We start from the raw sequence: 15,736 nt of genomic DNA on the forward strand, positions 1-15,736 counted from the left end.
GTTCTTACAAATTTTTATGCTACCAAATACTTCCATAACTGACTCCTCTAGTACTGTTTTGAAGTTATACCATAATTCTTCAAGATTCTTTTCCGCACTGAATTTCATTCCATTCATTCTTTTGCGTTACTTCAGCCTAATACTCTTTTACCACGCTCTTATCCCTCAAATTATCTTATTTGAAAATTTGAAATTAGGTAGGTACCTTCGTTTACTTCTTTCTTCGTTTTTCTTTTTTTTGTCAATTAAGTTCCAATTTGTATGAAATATTACCAAACGCAAGCGATAAATCCCTAGTTCTCAGAATAGTCAATTCTAGGAAACTTGATAGTACGAATAGAAAAAATCTTTCTCCTAGAGGCGGTAAGATTAAGTTTATGAAACCGGAGCCACTTTCGATCTCCCTTTAAATGTGACTTCCTAAAAAAGCGATCTTCGCCAAAAATGGCGAAGCCCGTTTTTTTATAATCATAAACATATCTATTCATAAACATAAGCCTTTTTGCATGGATTTAGAACTGGTCCTTAAAGTCTTACACTGTTCGAGGTTTCATAAGATAGATAAGAGTCTGTGACTAGTGTATTCCAAACGCCAGGTTAGGTTTGATGAGTAAGGGTAATTCAACTTTTAATGAGGTAGTTGCTATGAGGATTCTACCTGCTCCATAAAAAAAATGTTAGTACGACCTCATGGTGAAGTGAAAGGTAGAAACCTTGGTGTCGTTAGGTGAAATGATGACACAAAAGTATGTCCACGTTTGAATTCATACATCCTTCGATGTCAAAAAATTCAATAAATAATCAGAAACCTCATTATTCGAAAACAACAAAAACAGCTTCCCCTCCCACAAGTCGCTTTCCGCCACACACCATAACCTCACAATTAACACCGACACAGTCCGATGATGCCGAGATGAAAAAAACGCAGAAAGGGAGACATCAAAGAATGCCTTGTTATTATCTATTGTCGCCCGCTAATAGCCACAATTGCATCAACTTGCGCTGCCGCTCTCGACGCGGCCAGCGTCGCCGCTACCTAAATCGGCGTCTCCGTCCGCAGTAGGTTACGGCACTCCCGGCAGACAGCGTCGCGTCGCCTCCACTCGCAGACGCCGGTGCTCACTTTTGCGTGGTATTCGCGTTGAGAGCGACGTTCGGGTCGCTTTAAGCCGTTTACCTGTGCTTTTTGTTTGGTGGTTGACCTTACGTTTTGTGGAACTTGTTGCGAGCCTTGGTGCTTTGCCGACGTTGTGATTCGTTGGTTGCAGTTGCTTGGGCAACAACTTGTCACAGGTGGGTTACTTGATTCACATGTTTTACCTACCTTTGGTAGGCATTCGAAATGGTTGCGAGATTTGCTAATGATGAATATTTGAAAAGAGAAAAACTTTGACATGGTGTTGGCTGCTTTAGAGTGATAGTCCATTGATTTGGTCGTTGTGTACCAAATTACTGGATATGATTATGTATGGGATATAATTTATTATGATACCATTGTTGTCGGCAAGTTCATCCAGAAAATCTGTGGATACGATCCTCTGGAAAATCAGCATGAACATTTGAGTTTTTATGTTACATGTAGCTCGGGGTTACCTTTCATTTTTCGGCAATTGAGAACCCTGATGACTGAACGTCAAAAACTATGTTACCATTGTAAAGCATTTTTCAGCATAGACGAACTTGAACGTTTTAATATTCGAGCGCAAATTTTTTTTGCAGTGACTAGAAAAATTAATCCCGTCAATGGAATGAACTCCTGAATATCTTCTCGCAATAATTTTCATAAGTGTCGACGCAGATTAACACAATAACAAAGCATCGATGCACTCACTTCGACTTTTGACGATTAAGTACCAAGCAAATCCACTGTTATTGGTAGTATAGTGACTTTTATCGTGGACGAATTTCGGAAACACCATTCAAAATCAGTTTTTGTGCCAAAAAACATGATGCTGTGCAAAAATTTATATAATAACAATAACAATATTTTATTGATTTCCCATATTTACAAAGTAGAGAGGAAAACAGGTCATCCAAAAAAAAAAGAACACAAAAAGAAAATTCAAATATTGACTACATTATCCCTACTTGAACAATAAAAATCTTCAACGTGGCTCAATATGTAAAAGAAAACAATAAAGAGACCTCCCGAAAGACCCATGACTATATAACCTTTGAATGTTCACTGGTAAACTGTTAAACAGTTTAATACCCATATATGCCGGTCCCTTTTCAGTTAAAGACAAAGAATGAACCGGAAAATTAAATGGATTTATTCTTCAAATGTTATTAACATTTGAATGACTACAGAAATAATGCTGGTATTTATGCATGAACATCAAGATTTTATAAATGTACAATCCGTAGATAGTCAAAATGTTATTTTGCTTGAACTTACCACGACATGATTCCCTGAAACCTAGACGGAATATTACTCTCAAGGCCGATTTTTGTGTTCTCATAATCTGATGAGCTCCAGAACTGCATCCCCAAAATATGATGACATAACTTAATTGTGAGTGAAACATAGCATAGTAAACCGTTCTTAATACATCAACATCAACTTGATCTCTAAGAATCCTTAACTTCTTCTACATGGCAATGATATTTCATGAAACTATCTATATGAACTCCCAGAAACTTAACACATTCACTGATTGATACTACAGTATTTCGGTAGGTTATGCTTTTTGGGTAGTAGCGATTTGGTCTTTCAGTCTTGAAAATAATACATTGGGTCTTATCATTATTAATCACAAGCTGATTTTCAATACACTATTCATTTACTCTATTCATAGTATCCTTAAATTCTCTTATACCACTAAAAAGGACTTTATGGAATAACGTAGGAACTTCATGCAACACATCATGTGATGAGGGTTCCACCAGTACACATTCGATTCCACATAAATATCTGAACGTTGAAAAATTTGCTTGCGTTGACATCCGAAACAGAAAAAAAGTCGACCTACGGATCTTCCAACAAAAATTGTTCGTTCTCATAGCACTTCAAAACAAAGGTTCGTATATTTCTTCGCAATAATAAGACTTGTGGCTACTACAGCTTTAGAGCAACGTTGAACAGTCAAAATTCTGAGTGGTAACGACTATTTCTTTATCTGAACTGTTTGCGGAAGTTCTGAAAAAAATTTAGAGCAGAATTTTCAAACCTAATCGTTTGAGACCATGTCTGGCCAACAATTCGAAAAATACAGATATTGTTACGAAATTATGAAGCGTTCTCTTCAGGTAACCACTGTTCGAGAAATGCGGAAAGCAATGAGGTGTAATCAAGACCTTCTATCCACAATCATGTTGTAGATCTATCTCAGTTTGAAGAATAGGTGCTCCCTAATTTCACTTTTTGAGAATCTCATTGAAATCTGACGGATAGATTCAATATTTTACAGAAATATTGAATGACCGTAAGTTTCATCATTATGGAAGTGATTGCTGAATTTTGTTGCGATCGGAAGTTTTTCCAAATATTGAAAAAACAAAATTTTATATAACTTTCACTCTCGGGTCATCTTACGGATTTTTCTCACTGACAAATTCAAGATAGATATATTGAACCTTTTTTCTAGCGCATTCCGTTCTTTAATTTATTCTGACGACAAATCATTGAAGAAGAATGATGATTACCTCCCTGTTCACCTGGAGCAAGAGCGCAACAGTTAATTTGGACTTTTGAAGACTTCTCGTCAGAGTTAAGGATTCAATGTTTTCTTAGTTCAAAATCAAAATTATGATATAATTGTGCCAAAACCTTCACTATCTGATATATCTTTTATCTGGAAATACATTACCAACTGGCTCAATTTCAAAACCAACCACAAGTAAAGTGAATTATTCAAAACTGTACCCAACAACACCAATATAACTAAATGAACACCAAGACAAACATCCTTTTCGGAATGTTTGGTCAAGACAAACATCCTTTTCGGAATGTTTGTATTTTTTCAAACAATTTTTCCTCATTATTCTCTTGCAGTTCAAAAAACTAACCGAATTTACAAACTCACAACTTGTTATACTAACTAGAATTCAAGGACACCTTTGCTCACTGAAAGAAACTGTTTTTCTGGTAGAATTTACGAAGATAGAAATCCTAACAGGTAGTTTTAGATCTGTTGTTGTCCTCTTCTTTGAAATGGATATACAAATCAGCATTTATAGTTGAAATAACGATTTAAGAGAATTTAATTTAATTTTTATAACCGATTTTAATATCATAATTGAATTTGATATTTTTGATACATTGCCTCCATCCAAGTAGACTCATTAAACCTTTATTAAATTATAAAAGTTTAATGAGTCTTCTTGATGAAGGATATTTAATATAAATCAAATAATTTGACAACTTTGTGTCTAATCCTTCACAATAATATATCTGTATGATATATTCAGTTTATTTTTGTCTTGGAATATATTCCAATTCTAAAAATGACAAATTTAATAATCAACCAAAAAAAAAATTCAAAATGACTAAAACTGTACAAATTGAGTAAACGGTTAATAAATTGAACAACTAAATTAACATAAAGACAGACGTACGTTTCGGAATTTTTGTATTTAATAATACAATTTTTCCTCATCAGTGCCTTATAGTTCAACGGAATTATTAAATTTACAAACTTACCACGTGTATATCTACCTCAACAAAATTGCAAGTAAGAAACTACAAACTAACTAAACAGTATCGGTTGCTCAGGTGAGGATTCACAGAACAAGCCATTACCTAAGGTAGTCATAGATTTCTTCATTGTTATTCTTTTGAAATACATATACAAATCGACATTTACAATTGAATAAACAATTTCAGAAATTTTAAATTTATCAATTGGTTGATACTGACTCTCTAATCAATAAATGATTACATCAAATTATAAAAGTTCAATGAGTCTTCTTGATGAAGGATATTTAATATAAATCAAATAATTTGACAACTTTGTGTCTAATCCTTCACAATAATATATCTGTATGATATATTCAGTTTATTTTTGTCTTGGAATATATTCCAATTCTAAAAATGACAAATTTAATAATCAACCAAAAGAAAAATTCAAAATGACTAAAACTGTACAAATTGAGTAAACGGTTAATAAATTGAACAACTAAATTAACATAAAGACAGACGTACGTTTCGGAATTTTTGTATTTAATAATACAATTTTTCCTCATCAGTGCCTTATAGCTCAACGGAATTATTAAATTTACAAACTTACCACGTGTATATCTACCTCAACAAAATTGCAAGTAAGAAACTACAAACTAACTAAACAGTATCGGTTGCTCAGGTGAGGATTCACAGAACAAGCCATTACCTAAGGTAGTCATAGGTTTCTTCATTGTTATTCTTTTGAAATACATATACAAATCGACATTTACAATTGAATAAACAATTTCAGAAATTTTAAATTTATCAATTGGTTGATACTGACTCTCTAATCAATAAATGATTACATCAAATTATAAAAGTTCAATGAGTCTTCTTGATAAAGGATATTTAATATAAATCAAATAATTTGACAACTTTGTGTCTAATCCTTCACAATAATATATCTGTATGATATATTCAGTTTATTTTTGTCTTGGAATATATTCCAATTCTAAAAATGACAAATTTAATAATCAACCAAAAGAAAAATTCAAAATGACTAAAACTGTACAAATTGAGTAAACGGTTAATAAATTGAACAACTAAATTAACATAAAGACAGACGTACGTTTCGGAATTTTTGTATTTAATAATACAATTTTTCCTCATCAGTGCCTTATAGTTCAACGGAATTATTAAATTTACAAACTTACCACGTGTATATCTACCTCAACAAAATTGCAAGTAAGAAACTACAAACTAACTAAACAGTATCGGTTGCTCAGGTGAGGATTCACAGAACAAGCCATTACTTAAGGTAGTCATAGATTTCTTCATTGTTATTCTTTTGAAATACATATACAAATCGACATTTACAATTGAATAAACAATTTCAGAAATTTTAAATTTATCAATTGGTTGATACTGACTCTCTAATCAATAAATGATTACATCAAATTATAAAAGTTTAATGAGTCTTCTTGATGAAGGATATTTAATATAAATCAAATAATTTGACAACTTTGTGTCTAATCCTTCACAATAATATATCTGTATGATATATTCAGTTTATTTTTGTCTTGGAATATATTCCAATTCTAAAAATGACAAATTTAATAATCAACCAAAAGAAAAATTCAAAATGACTAAAACTGTACAAATTGAGTAAACGGTTAATAAATTGAACAACTAAATTAACATAAAGACAGACGTACGTTTCGGAATTTTTGTATTTAATAATACAATTTTTCCTCATCAGTGCCTTATAGTTCAACGGAATTATTAAATTTACAAACTTACCACGTGTATATCTACCTCAACAAAATTGCAAGTAAGAAACTACAAACTAACTAAACAGTATCGGTTGCTCAGGTGAGGATTCACAGAACAAGCCATTACCTAAGGTAGTCATAGATTTCTTTATTGTTATTCTTTTGAAATACATATACAAATCGACATTTACAATTGAATAAACAATTTCAGAAATTTTAAATTTATCAATTGGTTGATACTGACTCTCTAATCAATAAATGATTACATCAAATTATAAAAGTTTAATGAGTCTTCTTGATGAAGGATATTTAATATAAATCAAATAATTTGACAACTTTGTGTCTAATCCTTCACAATAATATATCTGTATGATATATTCAGTTTATTTTTGTCTTGGAATATATTCCAATTCTAAAAATGACAAATTTAATAATTCCGTTGAACTATAAGGCACTGATGAGGAAAAATTGTATTATTAAATACAAAAATTCCGAAACGTACGTCTGTCTTTATGTTAATTTAGTTGTTCAATTTATTAACCGTTTACTCAATTTGTACAGTTTTAGTCATTTTGAATTTTTCTTTTGGTTGATTATTAAATTTGTCATTTTTAGAATTGGAATATATTCCAAGACAAAAATAAACTGAATATATCATACAGATATATTATTGTGAAGGATTAGACACAAAGTTGTCAAATTATTTGATTTATAAACCTTTATTATTTTCTTAATTTCTCTATTCCAATCCTCATAGACTTCAGAGACACAAGTTTAGATCTTAGAATGAGGAGAATCGGTTATATTCTGTGTAGGCTTTGTATCTGCCTCCTATTGCCGCTTCAGGCACAACACAGTCAACAGAGAATGACAGACTATTTCCTGTAACCAAAAATTTTGTTGCCAGGCTGGACTGCCAAACTTAGGCTCAGGAGTACGCAGTACTAACCACTGCACCACTTTAATTCGCTGGAGATTTTAGCATATACATGTGGTAATTTTTGATATATGATTTTCCACTATTTTGTGTTGAAAATGGATTAGGATTTTTCAGAAGACAATATCCAATTAAAGACCATTAAAGCCCGAACGGCTCTATAATTGGGTGACTAAAGAGCGTTTCACAACTCCAAGAAAATACGGAAATAGACTGACTAATAGACTAGAATAAAGTTGTCAGCGGAATGTGATAAATATCTGGATACGTTCACAGTTTATGATTTTCTCTTTCACATTCAAAGGTGGTCTAGCTTCCAGAGGAACATATGAAATTTATGGTTTTCAAACTTATTTTTTGATAGTTTCATATTACATTATCATCCAGTAGCGTCTTGTGGTTTGTGACAATTCTTGAGCTCTCCTCAAATTCGATTGAGTCCGTGTGGCTGTGAACTCGATGACTCTCGGATAAAGGAACCTAGAAACATCACATTTTTATTTTAACGTTGAGTACGTTGATGGGCAAAATATGTATTTGGCCAATAAAAATATGACTTACTTGATAATTTCAAATCTACATATTCAATTAAAATAATCTCCAGCAGTTAAATGTGAAATAAAAACCTTGCAGAACTTTAAGGTGGTTACATTATCAGAAACCATTTGAAATTAAAGAAGAAAATAAATTCCCACAATATTTTTGTGACATCAAAACCGATCAATTTTGAGCTTCGGGCGAAATTCCGTGTTGATAGCTCTATGAGAATCCTAGAATGTAAAAAACAACCTCATATATCCATAATGACAGATCAGATCGATTCGAAATTCTTCTTATAGAAGTATGATAGCAACTTCAAGTTCAATGTGAAATTTCATGTCGATATCAGAATCTATGAAAATTCAAGCAGAATTTCGAAAAAAAAAAATTGTAATATTTCCCTAAAAACACATCCCACTTTGTTCAAATGTGGTTCGAGTATCCGAAATGATCACTCTAATGTTCATGCTGAATTTCAGGAGCATTTCATTAAGAACCCCTCACCTAGATAATCAACTGATAACAACAATACCTAATAGTAATCACAACTTGTACATAAACATTTCTGTGGTCACCAAGGGCACAATTGTAGCGATTATAAAATAATCAGCTTTTGAAATAAACTATAGTCCAAATAGAGAATCAAAGAAACGGGATAAACTCTAAATAAAAATACTTTCAACTTGTAAAATCCTCCTATATCAGATATAAGTAACTTTGGAAAGATTATACCCCGCTATAAAAATATGCTGATTCAATTTATAGGGAAAAATGTGAACAGAGAAGTAGGGGTTACGACTAACCATGAAGACGAATAATAAAATGTAATATTCAATAGATATTCCTCTCTCTATCAATTAAATCAATTCGATACACTAGTCGGCAGAAGTACGCTGAACATCGATGTCCATGGTTATAAAAACATAATTTGGTAAAATACTTTGTGAAAATAATTAGTTAAGACGATCAAGATAAGGGTGAGTTGATTCGAACAGAGGTTCTGATAAGAAGTATTTAAGAGAAGTGTGATGGAGAGGATAATTCAAATTCGCGAAAAAAGAATTGATTTTGAAACCATTCGTTCAGAGCTACAAAGCTTCACAAAACTAAATCATATTATAATTATTAGGTATACAACTTTGCTTCCGCCGTTTTGCAATAGATGGTTGAAGCGATAAGTGGTAGTCGAGATAAATAGATCGTAGATGTAATACAATAAGCTTAGGTATTTGTAAACATAACGCCATCGAAATTTAAGTCCATTTGTGTCTGCATCATGAAGTTTTTCTCGATAAAACATGCCAGCTTACGTCCAAATTCTCGTCACTTCGAATGCTCTCAAATACCTATAGTGATGCCGCTGTTAAGAAAAAAACTTCCCGAGAGTGGTTTAAAAGCTTCAAGAATTTTGATTTAGACGTAAAAGACACGTATGGCGGTGAAAGAGAGAAGGTTTTCGAAAATGCAGAATTGGAGGCAGTACTTGATCAAGACTCATGTGAAATGCAACAAGAATTGGCAGGATCATTGGGAGTGATGCAACAAGCTATTTCAACCATTCAAAATTCAAGATTCAAAAACAAGGAAATTGGGTGCCGTACGAGTTGAAGCCGAGAGATGTTGAACGGCGTTAGTTTGCTTGTGAACAACTGATTGCAAGGCAAAGACGGAAGGGATTTTTGGATCGGATCGAAAAATGGTCGAGGACAAAAACTAAATATTCACGGTTCCAAGGTCATGCTCAGTATTTTTTGGGACCAACTTGGCGTAGTGTTCTATGAGTTGTTAAAACCGACTGAAACAATCAGGCGATCGTTATCGAACGCAGTTAATGTGTTTGAGCCGAGCATTGGAAGACAAACAGTCGCAATATAACGAGAGACATGATAAAGTGATTTTACAGCATGTCAATGCTCGACCCCCTGTTGTGAAATCCGTCAATATATACTTGGAAACGTTGAAATGTAAAGTCCTACCCCACCCGCCGTATTTTCCAGACGTTTTTCTCTCGGACTATAACTTGTTTTGATCAATGGCACACGGCATGGCTGACCTCCGGTCTTATGAAGAATTGGAAAATTGAATCGATTCAAAAGATGACCAGTTTTTTCAACGCGTCCGAAAGATGGGATAAAGTAGTGGCCAGCGATGGACAATACATTGAATCATAAATGTATAACTAGTTTTTCACAATAAAGCCTCGAATTTTGGAATAAAACGGCGTAGGCAAAGTTGTACGCCTACGTATATTCAAAACCAATCGATTGCAGATCAAATTAATATCGAAGGATATAACATAATTATGGTAATCATGGTAATAATATAATCGATAAGAAAATTCTCATCAACATGATTGCTTTCTAATGCACAAAAGTTTTCAGTTAATATTCGAAATTATCTTTTCAGCAAAAACAATGAAATCATTCCCACAATGGAACTTTATTCGGGTCACAACATTGAGGCTTTATGATATTTTCTGTTTATTGATTTCCATGCTTCGCCAAAGATTGAGCTTTCACATGCAATTCGGGATTCAATCTCCTAAGTCGACCTAAACGCGAAGGGATGTAATAGTATATTAAAGAATCTCAGTAAGTATAAATTTTCATTTTCAGATGGGTTATTGGTTGTTACCTTTTAGCGTTCTTGTTTGACAAATGAAGACCAAATGCCGCAAATTTTATAACAAAAATGGATTCATATTATTAAGTATCGCCAACTTACTAACAAATAATGGTCGAATTCAATTCTCTTCGAAATGATAGCGTTTCGAAGAAAATACCCAAATACTATATTTTTCGGAGTAGTTTCGACGCCTGCGAGCGATAATTTTATTCGTTCATGGTTGAAATCCGCCAAATAGTTTTGGAAACATGCAAAGATTATCAAAATTCTTTCAATAACAGAAGATATATCAATCTACACGAATGGAATTCGAAAAGTTAGTTGACCAATAATAAGAAGAATATCGTACCACAAGTTAATACATTTGGCAGACAATAATAGACTTGAAATTTTTGAGGTATATTCAGATCTTGGATGCCGCAGTTATGTTTGTCAATAAGAATAACCTGACTGGGGGTTCTGCAAATAATTTATTCAGTTTTTGATTATTTCCTAATTAGGGATTTCATAGAGATGGAATCATCGAGACAAATAGTTTATACAATTGTTGATGGTGATGCCTCGTATATACTTAAATAGAACTAGTATTCACTGATTTTGATGAACCTTTCACCCGAGTTGTTGCAAAAAGTTTATACTTGTCCAAAAATGTTTATTCATTATGACAAAAGACTATTTGGGAATGTATTTATTGAAAGTAATGCGACCCAATGGTCTACCCTAGCTTTTACGACACTCGTTCAATCTAACACTAAAATCAATAATGACGTCTTGGCAAGTATGCTAGGTGATGGATGAATATTTTGTATTCATTGAACCAGGTAAGTTGATTCATCAACGTGAACTTTAGATTCAAGGAAACCCAACAGATAAAGGTCCATTGGAGTCAAATAAGGACTGTGGATGGTAATGAATGTCACCTCACCTAGATATTAATTTGCCTGGAAAAATTTTGCGAACTTGTGGCAGCGACACATTGGACGTGTTCGTCCCTTCTGCTGGAACCATGTTCTTTGGTTAGAGCAACTTCTGATCTTTGTGCAAATACGATATAGCAATGATCAATGCATATTCAAAGCACTTGCACGCTTCCGAATGGAGAGACAGGGATCATCACGAACCGAACGATTAACCCATTCCACGTTCGCTTTCATTCTCGACTATGCGTGAATTTGAAAATAACTGACTCAAAAAAGCATCATTCAGAAATATTTTTTCTAAACGGCGTACGGGGCATGCCATTACTTCGTTTTTTACCCATTTCCGAATGAAAGAAATTCTTGCCGCATCGTTCAAGTGACGAAAATCTCAAATGTTGAAGAAATTTCTTCGCAGTATAGTCGCATATTTACCACTTTTTGAAAATTGGAGCACGCAAACCGCGCGATCCCCTCTCGAAAATCGTTCTATAGCGACTACGGCTATCTTTTGACCCCGTACCTCTCCAGTTCATTGCGTTCTCACAGAAAGCTGATCAACTGTGAACTTCTTTTTGTAACACCTGGAACCTGTTGATCCCAACGAATTTCCAACTTTTCACTTTACATTTTGTCAATTTTGCATAGTGAGAAAAGTTGTTGTTTCACAACATTATGTATTGAGCAGTGCTGAGACCTGTTGAAAAAAACTGCTCTGTGCCGTTTTCTGTACATTTCACTTCTCAATTTTCAATTATGAATGTATACCAAACATTATGTATAGGGTGTGATTGGTGCATGACTGAATGAGTGCGCGAAAGATAATACCTACTGATTCACGTTATATGGATTTCCTCATTATTCGACATAGAATGTGAGATATCGAATGACTGAAACAAAAGGAAAATTGATAAGCAATAATAATGAGTCGTATAGTATTAGTATCTGAATTCCACAATGGATCATTAGGTTGCAGTGCAACAGAACCCCTTTGATTAAATCTAATAACTAATTTCACTTGAAAAAAGCCAGAATATTTCGATTATCCAATAATATCATCGAAAGAACTGGTTCGGGGAGTTATTATGAGCCGTTTAAGGAAATTCAATCAAAGTCAGTAATGATATGTCTTCTGAAGTTCTGAAGAAATTTATTTCGCTTCCTAAAGACTGTTCTACCAGTGAAAAAAAGATTTTTTGTGGAATACGGAAAATACTCGATAAAATAAAAAAAAAATCAAAGTTGTACGCCTATGTAATTCAATGTAACGATTATGTCATTATAGTTCATTATTTTTCTTGCTAGGCAGTATATTACAGGTGAAGAATATATAATAATCAAATTATAACACAGTAGAATAACATAGTAGCATTAACGATGTAACAACAAAAACCATCCACGTCTCGAACTATCTGAAAGAATCGGCATCACAGTTCAATACAATGGTTCATGAGTGATGATGCTGGATGAGATCAAGGGAACATCTGGAAAAAAGTTTTTATGTTTAAATAACATTGGACGAACTATAGGTACCTGTATTCGAGTTTATATTCATAATATCTCCCTACAATACTGAAGAGGCTCTTCTTATATCCAGAAAATTTTCATCATAAACGAAAAAGCACAGGAGTAAACGCGCAAAGGCCTAACGTTGTTCTCGAAATTTTTTTGTCGATGCTTCCATTCATTTATCCGTTGAAAAGACTGCTGAAACCTTACGACGTGAAAAAGTTTTTTTTATTATTAGTGAGGAAAAAAATCTCGAATCATCTCTCGCTGATGAAATAGCGATCCGGCTACCCAGATCCGGGGAAATAAGTTGGAGGAACTTGGAGCACAAGTCGACCAACAATCGCGGATATAACTCACAGCGGAGAATCACAAAAGGAAACCGTGAAACTCGGAGGAGAGATTTCCCAGTCACCACCTAACTTCCATCTGAATTCGGCCATTTTAATGAAGCATGGCACGTTTTCATCAGGAACTGAAAGGGGCGATTTTTGTAGAAGTGCCGGGAGGATGAAAAGCCCGAAGCGTGATCTCGAAACAAACAACAAAACGAACACAATAGTCCGTCTTGATTTTCGCCTGTATATAAATATTCGATTAGATCATTATTAACACGTCACTCGATTAATCTCGGGCCTTGAAGACAGTTGGCGCCATACAAATTTTTTTTCTCGTTTGTACCAAGCTTCGAAGAAGTTCATTTTGGATCGAGATATTGGACATTTGTTCTTGTTTGCTACTTATCGCAAATCGATGAAAACCATGGCGATTAGGGATTCACGGCTTGACTTGATATTCAAGCTTGACTTGAAGTCAACTCAAGTTCAAGTCATAGTTTTCCAATGTTAAGTCTTGACATTGAAAAACTACTACTTGACTTGAACTTGAGTTTATTTCAAGTCAAGCTTGAGTCAAGTAGCTTGAATATCAAGTCAAGCCGTGAATCGCTAATGACGAAACTACACGAATTTCGCAACTTTTTGACCACTCATATTCTCCAGATATGGTCCCTGGTACATCTGTCTCTAACTCTCCTGTCAACTCTCGGTCTCTAAAGTTGAGACCGAGGTTGAATCCTATACCGAAAGCAAAGATAAATATTTTCACAGAAAATGAAGCGAAGAGTGAGAAGACCGTTGGATTACAGCACTGTTGATAAAGTGATCCACAAAAGTTAAGGAAGTTCAGATATTTTGAGACTGTTAAAAATATTTTCATTTTTTCACTATTATTTTGAATATGAGAAATCCAAATGTTTACTCACTTATCCAAATTATTTTTTGCCAATAGGCAAAAAAGGAATACCTTTATGGGTTTCACAGTTTCACTTGAAAATTTATTTTTAATTTTTTTAGTACAAGTTCAGTTCACACAAAACATTTAAAAAATGAGGTTCAGTTAGGAGAATGACCTCGAATATCAATCACAGATTGACAAGGCCTTCGCATACTATGGATCAGATTATTGAAGTAGCCATTATCAATTTTTCTCCGGAGTCGCGGTAGAAACGGCCTAAGTTGACTATAATCATTTCAAAATGTAACATTTTGAAATTATTGAGGAGTTATGTGCGTAACTCGTTTAGAAAAAGTTGAAATAGTTCAGAAATCCATATTAAAAATCATTTTGGAAGTAGGGAAAATGTATAATTCTGAAAAACTGTTTGTGGAAAGTCAACAACTTTATATATGTATGAAGTAATAATAAACCAACTAGAAAAAAACAAGACGAAGATACAGCATTGTTATTTAATAGACAAGTCAAAAATGAACATTTGATAGTTCCGTTTTTCTGTAAGACAAGTTTACAACATAGTCAGTCATATTATGATATATGTATTAATGTGTGAAAGATAGGATGAATAAATTGAATTGAATTAGTGGCAATAATGTGAAAATTTTTTGCAATCCCCATGTCAATTGTGTTCAGCGAATTGTGCTTTTTGATCATAGAGAGATTGATGCTTCAACAACATTATCGAAAATGAGATCTCGAATTCTACTAGGTTTAAGATTTTCTAAATATAATTGGAAAAGCTAATAGTAGAATGCGAGTTCTCATTTTGATAAGAAAGGGAAAATTTCTTGAGAATTTACATGAAAAGTTTCACTGTTTTGAAAAAAAGGCGAAGTATTCTTAAGATTCATCTTCCATGAAATATAAACTGATATCATTCGGTAAAATATTGTGAAGAATCAAGCGACATTTTCGTGACGACCAATTCGATTTTTTTTTATCTTATTCGTGTTGTATAGGAATATAATATACAGAATGAATATTTCTTTCTTTCAACACACCCAAATGACTGCATCAGTTCAACGATCAGCCATTTGGAAAATTAATATTCACTGCGGAAAGCATTCACCATGAATGGATTGCTATAATTATACCTCACGAAAATCGACCATAAGTATTTATAGTAATTATATTTAAGGAACGCATGGGTCATTCTTCTACGTTCGAAATGTTACACACCCACAAGACCATAATAGAAATTATTAATGGGCAGGCAATATCGCTTGGAACAATATGTCACTTCTCGTTGATGGAAATTGGTCGAAAGTGTTTCATTATTTTTTCATTCATGTATTATGTCCTTCCAAGAACACCCACTATTAATCCAGTTTTCACACAATCACGTTCTATACTTCTCGCTCATTCTCTTCGACGCCTTGTATTAGAGACTTAGAAAAATGGAAAAACAATCGGTATGGCTTTCTTGTCTCTCGATTCTAAATTCAGCCCTCTCCAGAACGTTATTCTATGAATTTTCCATGCAACAATTTCTAAACACGAAATAACAAGAGAGGAAAAAGATCATTGCAGAAGTATTCAA

The 15,736-nt window shown here is 33.5% G+C and overlaps 1 protein-coding gene across 1 annotated transcript in view; it reads left to right on the plus strand.

Annotated features, from left to right (window-relative positions):
- The first annotated feature begins 1,039 nt into the window (after positions 1-1,039).
- Positions 1,040-15,736, plus strand: part of LOC123677403 (protein artichoke) — a 294,809-nt gene continuing 280,112 nt past the window's right edge. Inside the window, exon 1 of the mRNA XM_045613900.1 lies at positions 1,040-1,293. The gene's annotated coding sequence lies outside the window, so the exon portion shown is untranslated. The remainder of the gene's footprint in view (positions 1,294-15,736) is intronic.

Source organism: Harmonia axyridis, chromosome 1 (assembly GCF_914767665.1).
Source record: "Harmonia axyridis chromosome 1, icHarAxyr1.1, whole genome shotgun sequence".
Taxonomy (NCBI): Eukaryota; Metazoa; Arthropoda; class Insecta; order Coleoptera; family Coccinellidae; genus Harmonia; species Harmonia axyridis.